General features: G+C 39.1%; 1 protein-coding gene across 5 annotated transcripts in view; it reads right to left on the reverse strand.

Annotated features, from left to right (window-relative positions):
- Positions 1-8,604, reverse strand: part of LOC132855584 (A-kinase anchor protein 13) — a 77,794-nt gene extending 69,190 nt beyond the window's left edge. For 4 of the 5 annotated variants that reach the window (XM_060884686.1, XM_060884676.1, XM_060884668.1 and 1 more), the window contains exon 1: positions 4,978-5,128. The gene's annotated coding sequence lies outside the window, so the exon portion shown is untranslated. Of the gene's footprint in view, positions 1-4,977; positions 5,129-8,390 lie in introns of those variants that run through there. The other variant, XM_060884659.1, reaches the window with a different exon arrangement.
- Between the last annotated feature and the right edge of the window lie 5,438 nt (positions 8,605-14,042).

The following is a 14,042-nucleotide window of genomic DNA, read 5'->3' on the forward strand; positions in this document are numbered from 1 at the left end:
AACAATTCTGGGTTTATTAAAGACTAGAGTCTGTGTATGGTGTTAGAAAAGGTCACGCATGGCATCAACAACATGCTTTGCGATATGTTTAGTAGACTAACACCTTGCAGCTGAAACTGCTGTCAAAGCTGATGTTATAAAAATAAATAGTGACTCGGTAGTTTCTGACCGATCGGAACTGGCTGTGATGTAAAAGAAAAAGAAACAGCTGTACAGCTGCTGAATCAGCTAATCATAAATCGTGGCAGCAGTGCAATGCTTAAAATCATGCAGATACAGGTGAAGAGCTAAAGAATCGAGGAAAAAGAAAACAGGAACTGTGACTGCCAGAAGGGCTGGTTGGAGTATTTGGGAAATTGCTGATTGAGGCTTTTCATCCTCAATATTGTTTTGCGACGGAAAATAGGTTTAGGAGCAGTTTTGTGGATGACTGGAGAATGGCCAGACTGTTTAGAGCTGACAGGAAGTCTACAGTAACTCAAACAGGCATGCTTTACAACAATGGTGAGCAGAAAAGTAAGTCAGATACACAACATGCCAAGCCTTGAGGTTAATGGAATACAGCAGCAGGAGACCACATTGCATTCCACTTGTGTTAGTCAAGAACAGGAATCTGAGTCTATAGTGTCATTGGATCAAGACTAGAAAAACACTGCCTGGCCAACTAGAGACTGGTTAAAACCCAGCACATCAGCAGCTTTCTGAAACCCGACCGCTTGTCTCTAAAACCCATGCTGTTGTCAAAGTCGCTCGCATAGCATTTTCTCCTGTTCTTCTCTTTGTTGTGGACTTTAACAAAAGTTATTAACATGGATCTTAACAAGATCCTAACATGTATGTGAATATCACTTGGTGTATTTATGTGTAAATGTGTACTGTACAGTCTTATAGTCAAATTTATTGTCTGTGGTTATATGTCTGTTTTTCTTACACCGATCAGGAGCAGCGCACCTAATTTCATTGTATGCAGGAAAATACAATGACAACAAAGGCATTCTTCTTCTTCTCTTCTTCTTCTTCTTCTTCTTCTTCACTGCTGCTGCATGATTGTCTGATTGGATGGTTCATAGATCCACTCTGCGTAAACTAGTTGTAGGTATATTTTTATTGTTACGCTCGCTACTGTACGTCTTCAGAAAACCACGCACGTGTTTCCCACCAATCAGGACATCATGTTTACTTTTGAGCTTCATTTATTTGCTAGGAATGTTTCTCTGTTACACAAATGAGGAGATTTTTTGAGCTGGCAGGGCCACAAGCACGTTTAACATTAAAACTCGGAGTCATCTGATCCCTGTGCCTCTCAGTGACACCTGATAACACAAGTCTGTCTAATGTAGGTGAAACTACTTCTTTAATACGTATTCTTCACTGTTGTACGTTTTTATGTACAGTGGACCCACGATCATCCCAATAGCATACTGGATGTTCCTTTACCTTGTATATCTTTATCACTCTTTGTTTTTTTTTTTTGAATGCCATGAGACGGAAGTCAAAGAAGCCATCTTTTCTATTCTAGTTAAATATTTGAGCAGTCTGCCTAATCAATAATTTAACCCCTGTATTTCTGCTGTGGGGCTTAAAAATGTGAAGTTGTTAGCTGATACTTCACTGCACTAAAAACCATAGCATTGTTTTGCACAGTATCATCTCTCCCAGTTCCACCCAAGCTAATTTTAATCCACCTCTCCAATCCCGTGCTCCACCCAACACTTCATTTTTCCTTATTGACAACAAAAACAAGGATGTGGCCCAAAGTGGCCTTTCGATTCCTGAGCTAAACCAGACAGATTATTTAAAAACAGCCCTATATACGGAATACACAAGAAAGATCTGATGCCAGAAACTAACTGTAAAATGTTGATGTGAATTGGCGTAATTCTGTGAAAGAGGAATTGATTTGCTATGGAACACTCACTTATGTAGAAGTGCTGGATTGTATATTATAATTCACTGCGTTATTTACTTTACCTCCTACTGCCTCAGATCTATTTCAGTCTCACAGATCTTTTGGCTCTTAGGTCGACACTCAAGCTACATTAGTCGCAGTTGACTGAATCTGTGTGTGTGTGTGTGTGAGAGAGAGAGAGAGAGAGAGAAAGAGAGACAGACAGACAGACAGACAGACAGACAGAACGAGACAGGTTGTGTGTGTGTGTGTGTGCGTGTGTGTGAGTGTGAGTGTGAGAGAAAGTGTCACAGAGAGAGTCAGATATATGTGGTGTGTGTGTGTGTTAGAAAGAGAGAGAGAGCAAGAGACAGAAAGAGACAGGTAGTGTGTGTGAGAGAGAGGGTCACAGAGAAAGACAGATTTTGTGTGCGTGTGTGTGTGTGTGTGTGTGTGTGTGTGTGTGTGTGTGTGTGTGTGTGTGTGTGTGTGTGTGTGAAAGAGTCACACAAAGAGTCAGATAATGTGGAGAGTGTGTGTTAGAGAGACAGAGAGAGAGAGAGGGAGAGAGAGAGAGAGATAGAGACATAAAGAGACAGATACAGTAGTGTGGTGTGTGTGTTAGAAAGTGAGAGAGAGAGAGAGAGAGAGAGAGAGACATAAAGAGACAGATACAGTAGTGTGGTGTGTGTGTTAGAAAGTGAGAGAGAGAGAGAGAGAGAGAGAGAGAGAGAGAGAGAGAGTGTGTGAGAGAGAGGGTAACAGAGAGACAGCTTTTGTGTGTGTGTGTGTGTGTGTGTGTGTGTGTGTGTGTGTGTGTGTGGGTGTGTGTGTGGTGTTTAATGGTAGAAGCTCAGTGAAGGTCTGGGGTTAATGTTTAACCACAGAGTTTGTTTAACTGTTGCTCTGTGGCTCAGGTGTGACTCCCCCCTTCACGCAAAGAGTTTACAAAAAGGACAACTAAACGTTATCATCTCCGAGTCTAAGCAGCAACTTCTACTGCTGTGAGCATTAAGGTATCATCCTCACTCTATACTACTGACACCTTTCCTTACTGTCATGCTGTAAAATAAAAAGAAGCTCTTTTACACTGCATCATTTCCCAAAGCCTAACATTTACATGCAATAGTTATATACATCTAATATTGAATGCTACATTAAACAAGTATATCATTATCCACAATTATCTCATGTACTGACTTCTAATCATCACAGTTGTGTCTGGGAGGTTTTTTTTGCAGTAACGTTCTGAGCTATCACAAACTGACATAAATCAGTGTCTTTTGAATGATTAAAAAGCAGCAGTATATGGATTTGTTTTAATAACAGAATATTTGCGTATAACAAATGTCATTTTTGCACTTTTGTAGCACAAAAGACAAAGGAATCACCAACGGGCAGAAGAAAAATACACCGATTGGTATGAACAAGTGACTCTGTAGCTGATTTCTTTCCAGCCCAGGCTCATGCAGCCCATCAGTGAGTGTCATATCAGATCATGACACTCTGTGGCTTTTTACACCTGGTCACTTCATGTGTTTTCTGTAATCTGATAGCTATCCGATGGTAAAAAGTCCAGGTCTAAATGCCCTCCGAAACGATTTCGAGACGGATATAAATCTGATCGTTCAAACCACATCAGCAGGTGGTCTGGGACGCATTTCAGATGAAACTGGACAGGTGTAAATGAATGTGGTTGTTCAAGCCACATACGTCAGCGCTAAACTCCTCCCAAACAGAAGTACGTCACTCGCAAGTGACCTTTCACCCAGGTGTCTCGTTGGGTCTTAAAATGCACTGCTGTCACCAGCGAAAACGCAGCAAACAGTAAACGCTGTTTTTTGTAGCAGTTTTTTCGTCTTCTTTTTGATTGCATTCTGAAAACTGCATACACCAAAGCGTGTTCCATTTCAATTACCCCGGAAATGAGGTAAAATATATTTGCATTTTGGGCGGGAGTAGAAAGATCGGATTGATATCCGATTCGCCAAGACGCATTTATGTGGCCTAATGTAAATGGAACAGTTTTAACAAATCAGATAGCTATCGGATCAGAGAAAACACATAAAGTGACCAGGTGTAAAAAGGCCCTTAGATAAACACTATACTATACTACATATAGATTTGCTCTCAATTTGGCCAGATGATTTTTAGAAACATCTGTAACACCTCTTCAGCAGTGATCGAAAAGACGGATGAGAAATAAGTGTAATGAATGCAAACGATTATTGAGATCATGAACGCAGCTTCCTATCTTACTTTAGAGCGTGTGTCCATCTAATCTGATCATAACGATCAGCAGTCACTGCTTCAAGGCCAAGTCATGATCATGTGTTCCTGTAACTAAAAGCAAACAGGAAGGAACTGAATATTTACTGGTAAAATGGTGCAAATACTGCAAATACCGTCTCGTTGCTTGTTTAGTAGATATTCGGCTGTAGTGTAACCCAATAGGCGTGGGGATCAGATGGTGAATTAGGCCGAGCGTCGCGAGACAGACAAGGCTGATCTGTAAGCTTCAAGCTCCTCTAAACTCTTTTCCTCCTGATGAGAAACTCCTCCTGATTTGAGTCAGATTGCTGAACGTCTCATGATAAGCGACTGTATCATTTTCGTGTAAGACTGAGACTTCTTACTGTATATAGGTTTAATTCCTGTACTAAAGAGTGCAGGGTACTATGATAGTGATGGTAATCCTTTGTTAAAGTCATTAAACAAAGCTAGGGAATTAATAAAGAAGAATTTACAAATACAATTTCATTGCATTCACCAATTTCCTCTAATAGCTTTAAACATTTAACGTAAGCTAAGCGTTCACCCGACGGTTTCAGCACGTGTTTCTGTGTGATCGTTCGTTCGTTGCTACAGTTTAAAGTGAAAAAGGTTTCACATTCAAAAAGGCTCCAGGTTTTTTTTAGCCATCTTCATACGCTTTGTGTCAGTGTGGTTTAATTTGAAACAAGCAGTTCATTTTATATACCAGTTCTTACACACACACACACACACACACACACACACACACACACTTCTTTTTTTCTATCTCAGTTTCAAACACGAGCTTTCATTTTCTGTCTTTAAAGAACTCTTACCTTAAGTGTTGCGTAGAACCCCAGTTGGAGCCAACAACTCAGCATTTGATCGCAAAAGTCCGACTTAAAGATTGTCTTTGTGTCTTCCCCATGCATGGCACGTTATGTCACCCCTCTGTTATTACTGGAAGCTAAATGCGGCTTTGTGCTCGAGGCAGGAGATAAGGGAGGTGACGCTGCATGGGGGAGGAGCAGCATTCACTTCAGGTGTGTGTGTGTTTGTGTGCGTATTGTATCCCTGAAGCTGCTTGTTGCTCTCTGAGGCCTCCCAGGTTAATGTTCTGCTATGACGTTCACCTACCGCTTGTATTCTTGTGAACGCAACGCATCATTGACCTCCTTCTTATTCTTCTTTTTTTTTACAGCTTAATGCTTTACATCTAGTTTGCTGTCACATTTTTCATCTCACACCCAGACTTCAACTGAGGGCAGGTGTCATCATTGCTGTTGTTAATAAATACCAGTTCAGCAACTAGCCAAACTGACAATAAGATCAGCTTATGTTTATGAACACAATAAATAAAACAGCCGAGCCGTTAGGTGAGGCTTTGGCTCTGTACCAGATATAACTATTCGTTTCTACACTGTGTTATTTCTAGAAGGACAAATTTCATGATTTCTCTATAGTGCATATAATTTTTATAGTAACAGCTAATTCATAGGGACGTCAGAATATTTATAGGGGCTACAATACAAGTGATAGCAGGAACCAACTTGTGTATATGTAGCTATAAGCAACCAAAATCTCGGCCTAATCATAGGCCTCATCAAATTGCTATGATATTATAGAACACTTCAGGACATGTTACAGGAAAATAATAAGCCATCACACCACTTTGTTGATCGCTAACATTTCCTGTGAGTATGTTTGGCTTACACTGGTTTGTTTACGACCTATTGACAGGTATACAGCACACAACCAAACCGTCTATGTTGAATGGACGCCTTCGGTGAACAAGGCATAAAGGAGAGCACTGTTTACAAATGTGTGTTAGAAGTATTCATTTAACGCCAGACGTTTTGCTGTGCAAGGTGTTTAGCTGCAACAACATGCAATCACATCAGCCAGCTTCCTCACAACAGCTTAGAACAAACATTGTTATCTTCCCGCTGTGGACTTTTGTACAAATGGCAATTTGGCCTCTGATTGTTTGTTTGTTTAGCTTTTGGGGGTTTTTTTGCTTGTTTTTTAATCTCATTGACCCAAACTTATATGGATTCCTACTTTGTTTTTTTGTTTTTAAACCTGCCATGAAAGACAATCTGCTTTTGTTCATATTACAGTAAGATGAAAACAGCAACAAAACCCCCCACACTGCAGCTCTGTCCTAGAAGTGTGGGTAGGTTAAAAATGTCTGATGTAGGCTGAAATGTCAATCACTGCCACCAAACACAAGTGAAAAGCTGTACTGTCTGTAGGGGGTGAAAATGTGTCCCAATAGGTCGTGAAGCTAGAACTTGCATGTCTGTGTATTATGTGGAAAATCTTCAATGTGATGCTGATATTAGAACCTGTCTATCACCTGGCATCTGATACGGACATGATCTCTACCAGCATCTTTTACCAAGCTGTGAGAAATAACTCAGTTACGCAGTTTCACTCAGTGTCACTTCGGATCTGCAGCCTATACTGGGAACGCTGTTCCTGATCCGGGAATACACATTGGATGGGACGGCATTCCATCACAGGAGAGTCGTGAGTCCAACTACTGCTGTATTTCTCAAACGTTGAACGAAAGCAGAGAGAAATCCCATATGGACATTGCCATAGATGTGTAACTTCACACAGCCCAGGAACAGGAAAAGTGATCATGAAAGGCTCTGATAGCTCCTGGGAATGTAACTATTTGCCAACAGCATCCTGAAAGCTTCATATAAATATGAACTGGTGAAATTTAAATATCATAAGTTATAAAGTGCAAGTTTTCCTGTTGCTAGTGGGGTGGCTTTTAATAAAAGCCCACAAATATTTCAAAAGCACGTTTTTTTTACATTTAAAGTGCACATAAGTCAATATGAAATGATTACATGATGAATGTACAACATTTCAGGACCTGCAACTGGTAAAAGTCCAAAATAATGTATTCAAATAATTTGGACCTCAAGTTCAGCTCTATTTGTTGCAATATATGAATTAGTCGAATTTCTGAAACGTTTTAAACCTGTCAACTTTCAAATGATAATATCGCTTCCAAAATAAATATCAATAATAATAAACACTAAATAGTATGTTCAGAAAAAGTACTAAAGTAAACCATACTATAGTATTACAGTATTATGGGACTTATGTAGAATGGATACAGTCTCTCTCTCTCTATGTAGTCTCTCTCTCTCTCTCTACACAGACTATGTAGTCTTTCTCTCTATGTACTCTCTCTCTTTCTCACACACACGCTCTCTCTCTATGTAGTTTCTCTCTCTATGTACTCTCTCTCTCACACACGCTCTCTCTCTATGTACTCTCTCTCTCTTTCTCACACACTCTATGTAGTTTCTCTCTCTATGTACTCTCTCTTTCACACACGCTCTCTCTCTCTATGTACTCTCTCTCTCACACACGCTCTCTCTCTATGTAGTCTCTCTCTATGTACTCTCTCTCTCTCACACACTCTATGTAGTTTCTCTCTCTATGTACTCTCTCTTTCACACACGCTCTCTCTCTATGTAGTTTCTCTCTCTATGTACTCTCTCTCTCACACACGCTCTCTCTCTCTATGTACTCTCTCTCTCACACACGCTCTCTCTCTATGTAGTCTCTCTCTATGTACTCTCTCTCTCTTTCTCACACACTCTATGTAGTTTCTCTCTCTATGTACTCTCTCTCTCACACACGCTCTCTCTCTATGTACTCTCTCTCTTTCTCACACACTCTATGTAGTTTCTCTCTCTATGTACTCTCTCTTTCACACACGCTCTCTCTCTCTATGTACTCTCTCTCTCACACACGCTCTCTCTCTCTATGTAGTCTCTCTCTATGTACTCTCTCTCTCTTTCTCACACACTCTATGTAGTTTCTCTCTCTATGTACTCTCTCTTTCACACACGCTCTCTCTCTATGTAGTTTCTCTCTCTATGTACTCTCTCTCTCACACACGCTCTCTCTCTCTATGTATTCTCTCTCTATGTACTCTCTCTCTCTTTCTCACACACTCTATGTAGTTTCTCTCTCTATGTACTCTCTCTTTCACACACGCTCTCTCTCTCTATGTAGTCTCTCTGTCTCTATATATATGTAGTCTCTCTCTCTCTCTCTCTCTCTCTCTCTCTCTCTCTCTCTCTCTACTCTGGATAGATACAAACCTTTATGAAGTTTAGTAGTTGTGAGTTTGTTTGTTAAACAGTTGAACATTTCACTGTGTTTAGTTGTATATCAGAAGTTATTACATTAGTTCCTGCTGCATCGCTTAACTTACCTCAGCTTCAGAAGATTGTATCACAAATGTTTCCCTTTTTCAGACACATAGGCGATCCTTAAACATGGCTCTGACAAACTTTTAATATCGCACAGTTTCCAAAACAAAGCTACAGAAATGCTGTTTAAAGTCGTTAAAAATAAAAAGCACTGTTGATCTTTGTTATGAGAAACAGCGCTCGTGCGCTTACAGGAAGCTCGTTAGCTCCAGCGGCGGCGCGCGCGTTTCTAATGGCAACATCAGGAAGAGAAGGAGGAGGAGGAGGAGGAGGCACGCGACTGTTTAAGAAGTGATAGAGAGACAAGCAAAATGCAGAGAGACCTCTCTCTCTCTCTCTCTCTCTCTGTCTCTCTCTCTCCCTCTCTCTCTGTCTCTCTCTCTCTGTCTCTCTCTCTCTCTCTCTCTCTCTCTCTCTCTCTCTGTCTCTCTCTCTCTCTCTCTCTCTCTCTCTCTCTCTCTCTCTCTGTCTCTCTCTCTCTCTCTCTCTCTCTCTCTCTCTCTCTGTCTCTCTCTCTCCCTCTCTCTCTCTCTCTCTCTCTCTCTCTCTCTCTCTCTCTCTCTCTGTGTCTGTCTCTCTCTGTCTCTCTCTGTCTCTCTGTCTCTCTCTCTCTCTCTCTGTCTCTGTCTCTCTCTGTCTCTCTCACTCTCTCTCTCTCTCCCTCTCTCTCTGTCTCTCTCTCTCTCTCTCTCTGTCTCTCTCTCTCTCTCCCTCTCTCTCTCTCTCTCTCTCTCTGTCTCTCTCTCTCCCTCTCTCTCTCTCTCTCTCTCTCTCTCTCTCTCTCTCTCTGTCTCTCTCTCTCCCTCTCTCTCTGTCTCTCTCTCTCTCTCTCTCTCTCTCTCTCTCTCTCTCTCTCTCTCTCTCTCTCTCTCTCTCTCTCTCTCTCTCTGTCTCCCTCTCTCTCTCTCTCTCTCTCTCTCTCTCTCTCTCTCTCTCTCTCTCTCTCTCTCTCTCTCTCTTCACTTCTTATTTCTAACTTGTAAATGTTCACAGATTTGCTTTGTCCTCTTATACACTTCCTTTTGCTAAGAAATTCAAACAGGTGAACAAAAACAATCATTACTACAGATTAATTATTAGGAATAAGATGTAATTACCTGATTTATATGGTTTATATGCTAATGATGCTGCTGCCTTCAAACTTGAACCTGAGACTGTTGCTTGTGCACACTGGTACAAATGAATAGAGTGTCACAAAACCATACAGACAATCTGTTTAAAATGATTTAACGACTTTGATACAAGATACTAGTAGCTACAAGCAAAATCTGACTTATCAACAAGATATTTTTGATCAGAGTAAAATTAAAAGCATGGAAGACACCAAGAAGTATTTAGAAATATAAATATCACTAAAGGTAAGAGACCTACAGTAAGGTTGATTCAGAGACAGTGAACAGCTCTTCTAGTGGATAGTAGCAGACTTCAATATAAATCCACTGCCCTGAGGTCTGCTTGTGTGCCCCTAATGTTAACCTACTGAGAATCCTTAATGATGTGCTGAGGAATAAACAAGTAATATCCTTATTTGTTTAAGCTTCCTTAATTTGCCACAGTGAAATGACATGGAGTTTCACAAGGACATCTGGATTTGTTGTAATGCCAGCAAATGCGGTGTGAATCTGATTTGAGCTGTATGTGGACAAGCAGCTGTGGATTTCACCTTGTCAGAGCTCAGTGCAAGGGAAATAAAAAGCTGTCAATTTAAAATAAATATTATTTTCAGGGTATCTTGGTTATTATTTGATGCTTTAGAGAACAAAAAAAAAATCAGAAAACTCCGGGTTCAGGCAAGGATAAGTGTCATAAGGGTCTATTGTAGATTTCTGAACCCTTTAACCAATTAACCATCAGTTAAGTAATTATCATGTGATTGAAATATAGTATCAGCACATGCCTGTCTGTAATACAGTGTTGCCACAGGGACGGAGCTCTTTTTTTTTTTTAATCCTTTCATTGCCACTGTCTTCCCAAGCAAGCAGTTCTGGTGTTAGATAAATAGGAACCAGCAGGAGAAAGGCATCTCTTCCATCAGCCATGCCGAGCCACACTTGAACACATTTGTTTGTCGCCAGGGGAGAAGAAACGTGTGTAGAATTGTAACGTCTCGTCTGCAGAACTGCAAAAAAGTAGGGAGATGAGGAGCAAGCATGCCACAAAGAAGTACATGCAGCCTTTGTGCTGCTACAAAAGCGGTTTTGTAAGTTGAAGGGCTTGCTGGGGGAGGAAGTGCAGCTGGCGGGGGTCGAGTCTTTGCCACAAAGCATTAAGAACTCAAAGCAAAGTGCAGAAAAGACACTGCTGCATGCAGCTGACCTCACGAGTAATTTTTACCCACAGACAAGAATAGATCAAACTAATCGATCATTTACACTGTCATAAAACTAGATTTAATGAACAAGTGTCATTTGAGTGTAACAGCTGATTAAACTCTAGTCATATATTCATTTTGCTGAATCCAAGCCAAGTGTGATAAAGGAACAATTCTGTTACAGTATAAATGAAAACAAATTTTTCCCAGTTTAGTCACCTGCCATTTCCCACTTATGACATCCAGCTAGACACATGAACCACTGTCTCATTTTGAGCTGTAGCTCATGCTGTATCTCAGGGCACACATGAGCTCATAGATGCCCACGATTGTTTAGTGCCACAAGGGAGAGAAAGCATACCATCCCTCTTACCCAGAGAGCACAGCCAATGTTGCTCGCTTGGCTCCTGGTTACAGGTGGCATCGTCGGGATTCGAACCTGCAAGCTCCAAACAATACAAAAGGTGTAGATTAATCTTCTTCAACAGCAGCTCAGACAATAATGGCATTAATAGTTTAAATCATAGATTTGTATTAATTTGTGTGTTGAAATACATACTTGTTTCTGTATTAAAGTCTATAAAACATTTTTAATTTAATTGATATGGTGCGGTTTTAGATTTATATGATTTATGTTATAAAATATGTTTATTTATTTATCTTTTTTTTTTTTTTTTTGGATGCAGTCTCCATGTTTATTTGTAACATATGCATTACAGTGCAGTAAAATTCTCTTCGTATATCCCAGCTTCAGGAATCCGGATCCAGAGCACAGGATCAGTGATGTTACAAAACCTGGAACAGATAAGGTTAAAGGCCTTGCTCAAGGGACCGACAGTGGCAAACTGGCCGTGATGAAACATGAACCCCCACCTTCTGATTAGTGTTATAAAACTAGTGTATAACCTTTGTTTTCCAGCCACATCATACCAACCAAACATTGATTATTTTCCTATTACAGCATGCCCAGTCCTGTTTTATTCTTTACTTGGATGCAAAACTAATATTATCGTACTATCATACTATCAGTTAAATTTCCCATTTTATTTCCTGTATTATAGATATACTGCATGTTAGCAAATTCAAGCAATGTCCTTTTTACCCATTTTTACAGCTAGGGACATGCGTAACTGTCTTATCATGAGGTAGCAGGTACAGCCAAAAAACTCAATCAGAATTGTACATTAAATTGATTTCATGATAATATGGTTATAATTAATTACATTTAATTTCATTTGTATAGCACTTAATAGAAAGCAGGATATGAATACACCATGAGTCATGTCTTTATAGCATTTCTTTTCTTTCTGTGTATATATATATAGATAAGGACACATTCACATGCTAAATTGACAGAATTGTCCTAAAGAATCACTAGATGGAGCTATCTATCCAAAGCTGTACACCTCCTCTACTTGCAAGTGATTTCACAGTTTAGTTTTTCTCCACAATCATGAGGTAACGAAGTAAAAAAAAATCGCCAAGATACAGTTTAATCTAAGAAGCTAATAAAACTCGAACTCATTATGGCTTTCAAACTCATCTACGCTAATCGTCTGGGTTTCTCTCACACTGGTATTGTTTTATTTCTAAATCAACATGTGGATGTTAAATACTTATTCATCATCAATTATTTCTGTTAAAGACAAACATTACAATCTTTGTTCGAATGATATTATTCAATTTCATGTTTCCTGCATTGGCTTTGAGATGAAAAAGTTTTACATTAATGCCTCATCAACGTGGAATAACTTATAACTTAATAACTTTACTGGATGAATTTATGGCACTTGTAAATAAATGATTATCTGTGTGATATATCATTATAGATTGTTATGATTATATTATGTTCATTGTTATTGTGTGTTTAATTTTTGTCGTGTATTTTGTGACCTTCGTGGTCAGATCACTCTTGTAAAAGAGCTTTAATCTCAATGATTAAATTTTTTCAGTTTATTTGTATTTGTTTTTGTATTTGAAACAGAAGAGAGGAAAAAAGAAATCAATATATAATAATAATAAAAGAAGAAGAAGAAGAAGAAGAAGAAGAAGAAAAAAAAAATAAGCATAAAAATAAATAAATGAATACATACAGTTTAAGTTTAAAATTCATTTAAAAATATTAATTTAAAATTTAAAATACTATATATCTATTCCTAGATATATAGATTGATGATTTGAGATTTTTATAAAGCTTACTAACTAACTAGCTAACTAACTACTGTAACTAACTAGCTAACTAACTAACTAACTAACTAACTAGCTAACTAACTAACGTTTTTAGGAACAAAAAGACTCATTTTTGGTGTGAGACACTGATTATTGATGAACATACTGAATGTGACCAACCATCTTCCACTAAGCACCATTTTTTAGGCTTTACCTTATACATCGCACAAATGACCTGGTTAAATCACTGAAAGATGATTGGATAAACTACACCACCATGAAAAAACAGAGGGGTGGTGCAAACAGGGGGAATGTGTGATCTAAATTTAGCCAATGCCTCTGCTTGGGTGGAGCTAATCCTCTTTGGTAGAATTATCTGGCTGAGGGATTAGGCAGCTTTACCTCTGCACAAGGCATCACCTAGCCATGGTTATGTCTTAGCAAGCCAAACCAAATAGATATGAGTGGACACTTGACAGCATGTTCATTTGTTTTGCCTAGTAAACAGTGTGAGGTGAAAGATGTTAGCACGTTCTGACCAAAAACACAGGCTTTGCTCCAGGCCAGTACATATTTCCTACTGAGCAGCATTGCATTGATATAGATTTTCTTTCAAGTCAAATTAGCAGCTCAGAAGCCTAGCCTAAGTGAGTTCATTGAAGTCTAACCTAAAGTTTTTAAATTGCTACTCAATTTGTTGTGCAAAGGAATGGCGGCAGTTTGGTGGCCTTAATGATTTGCAGCAGGATATAATATTGTAGGTTGTGAAGCACCTATAATAATAGCATGGAGCAATAAACATCCGGTCTGAGTCAAAGTCTGAAAGTCTTGGTTCAAATGCAAAGCCAGTGCTCAAGTATATCACGAACAAAGGGATGAAATGTCATGCTTTTGCATCTAAGTTGTAACATTCAACACAATACAGTAGTATGATAGAGCTACAATTCACATCCTACTGTAAGACAAGTAAGGAGTAACACAAATGAGGCATGCTGTTATAGGAAAAAATATCAACGATGGATCGGTGAAACACAATGCAAAGTTCAATAACAGCACATCCAAAAGGGTTTAAATCCTTTTCTAGCACTGAAATTTGTCAATACTATCAAAAACATGTGCTTATTTTCAATTTATGGTTACATATATATGTTATAACAATGATAAGATGCATTTG

This window comes from Tachysurus vachellii, chromosome 1 (genome assembly GCF_030014155.1).
Source record: "Tachysurus vachellii isolate PV-2020 chromosome 1, HZAU_Pvac_v1, whole genome shotgun sequence".
NCBI classification, from domain to species: Eukaryota; Metazoa; Chordata; class Actinopteri; order Siluriformes; family Bagridae; genus Tachysurus; species Tachysurus vachellii.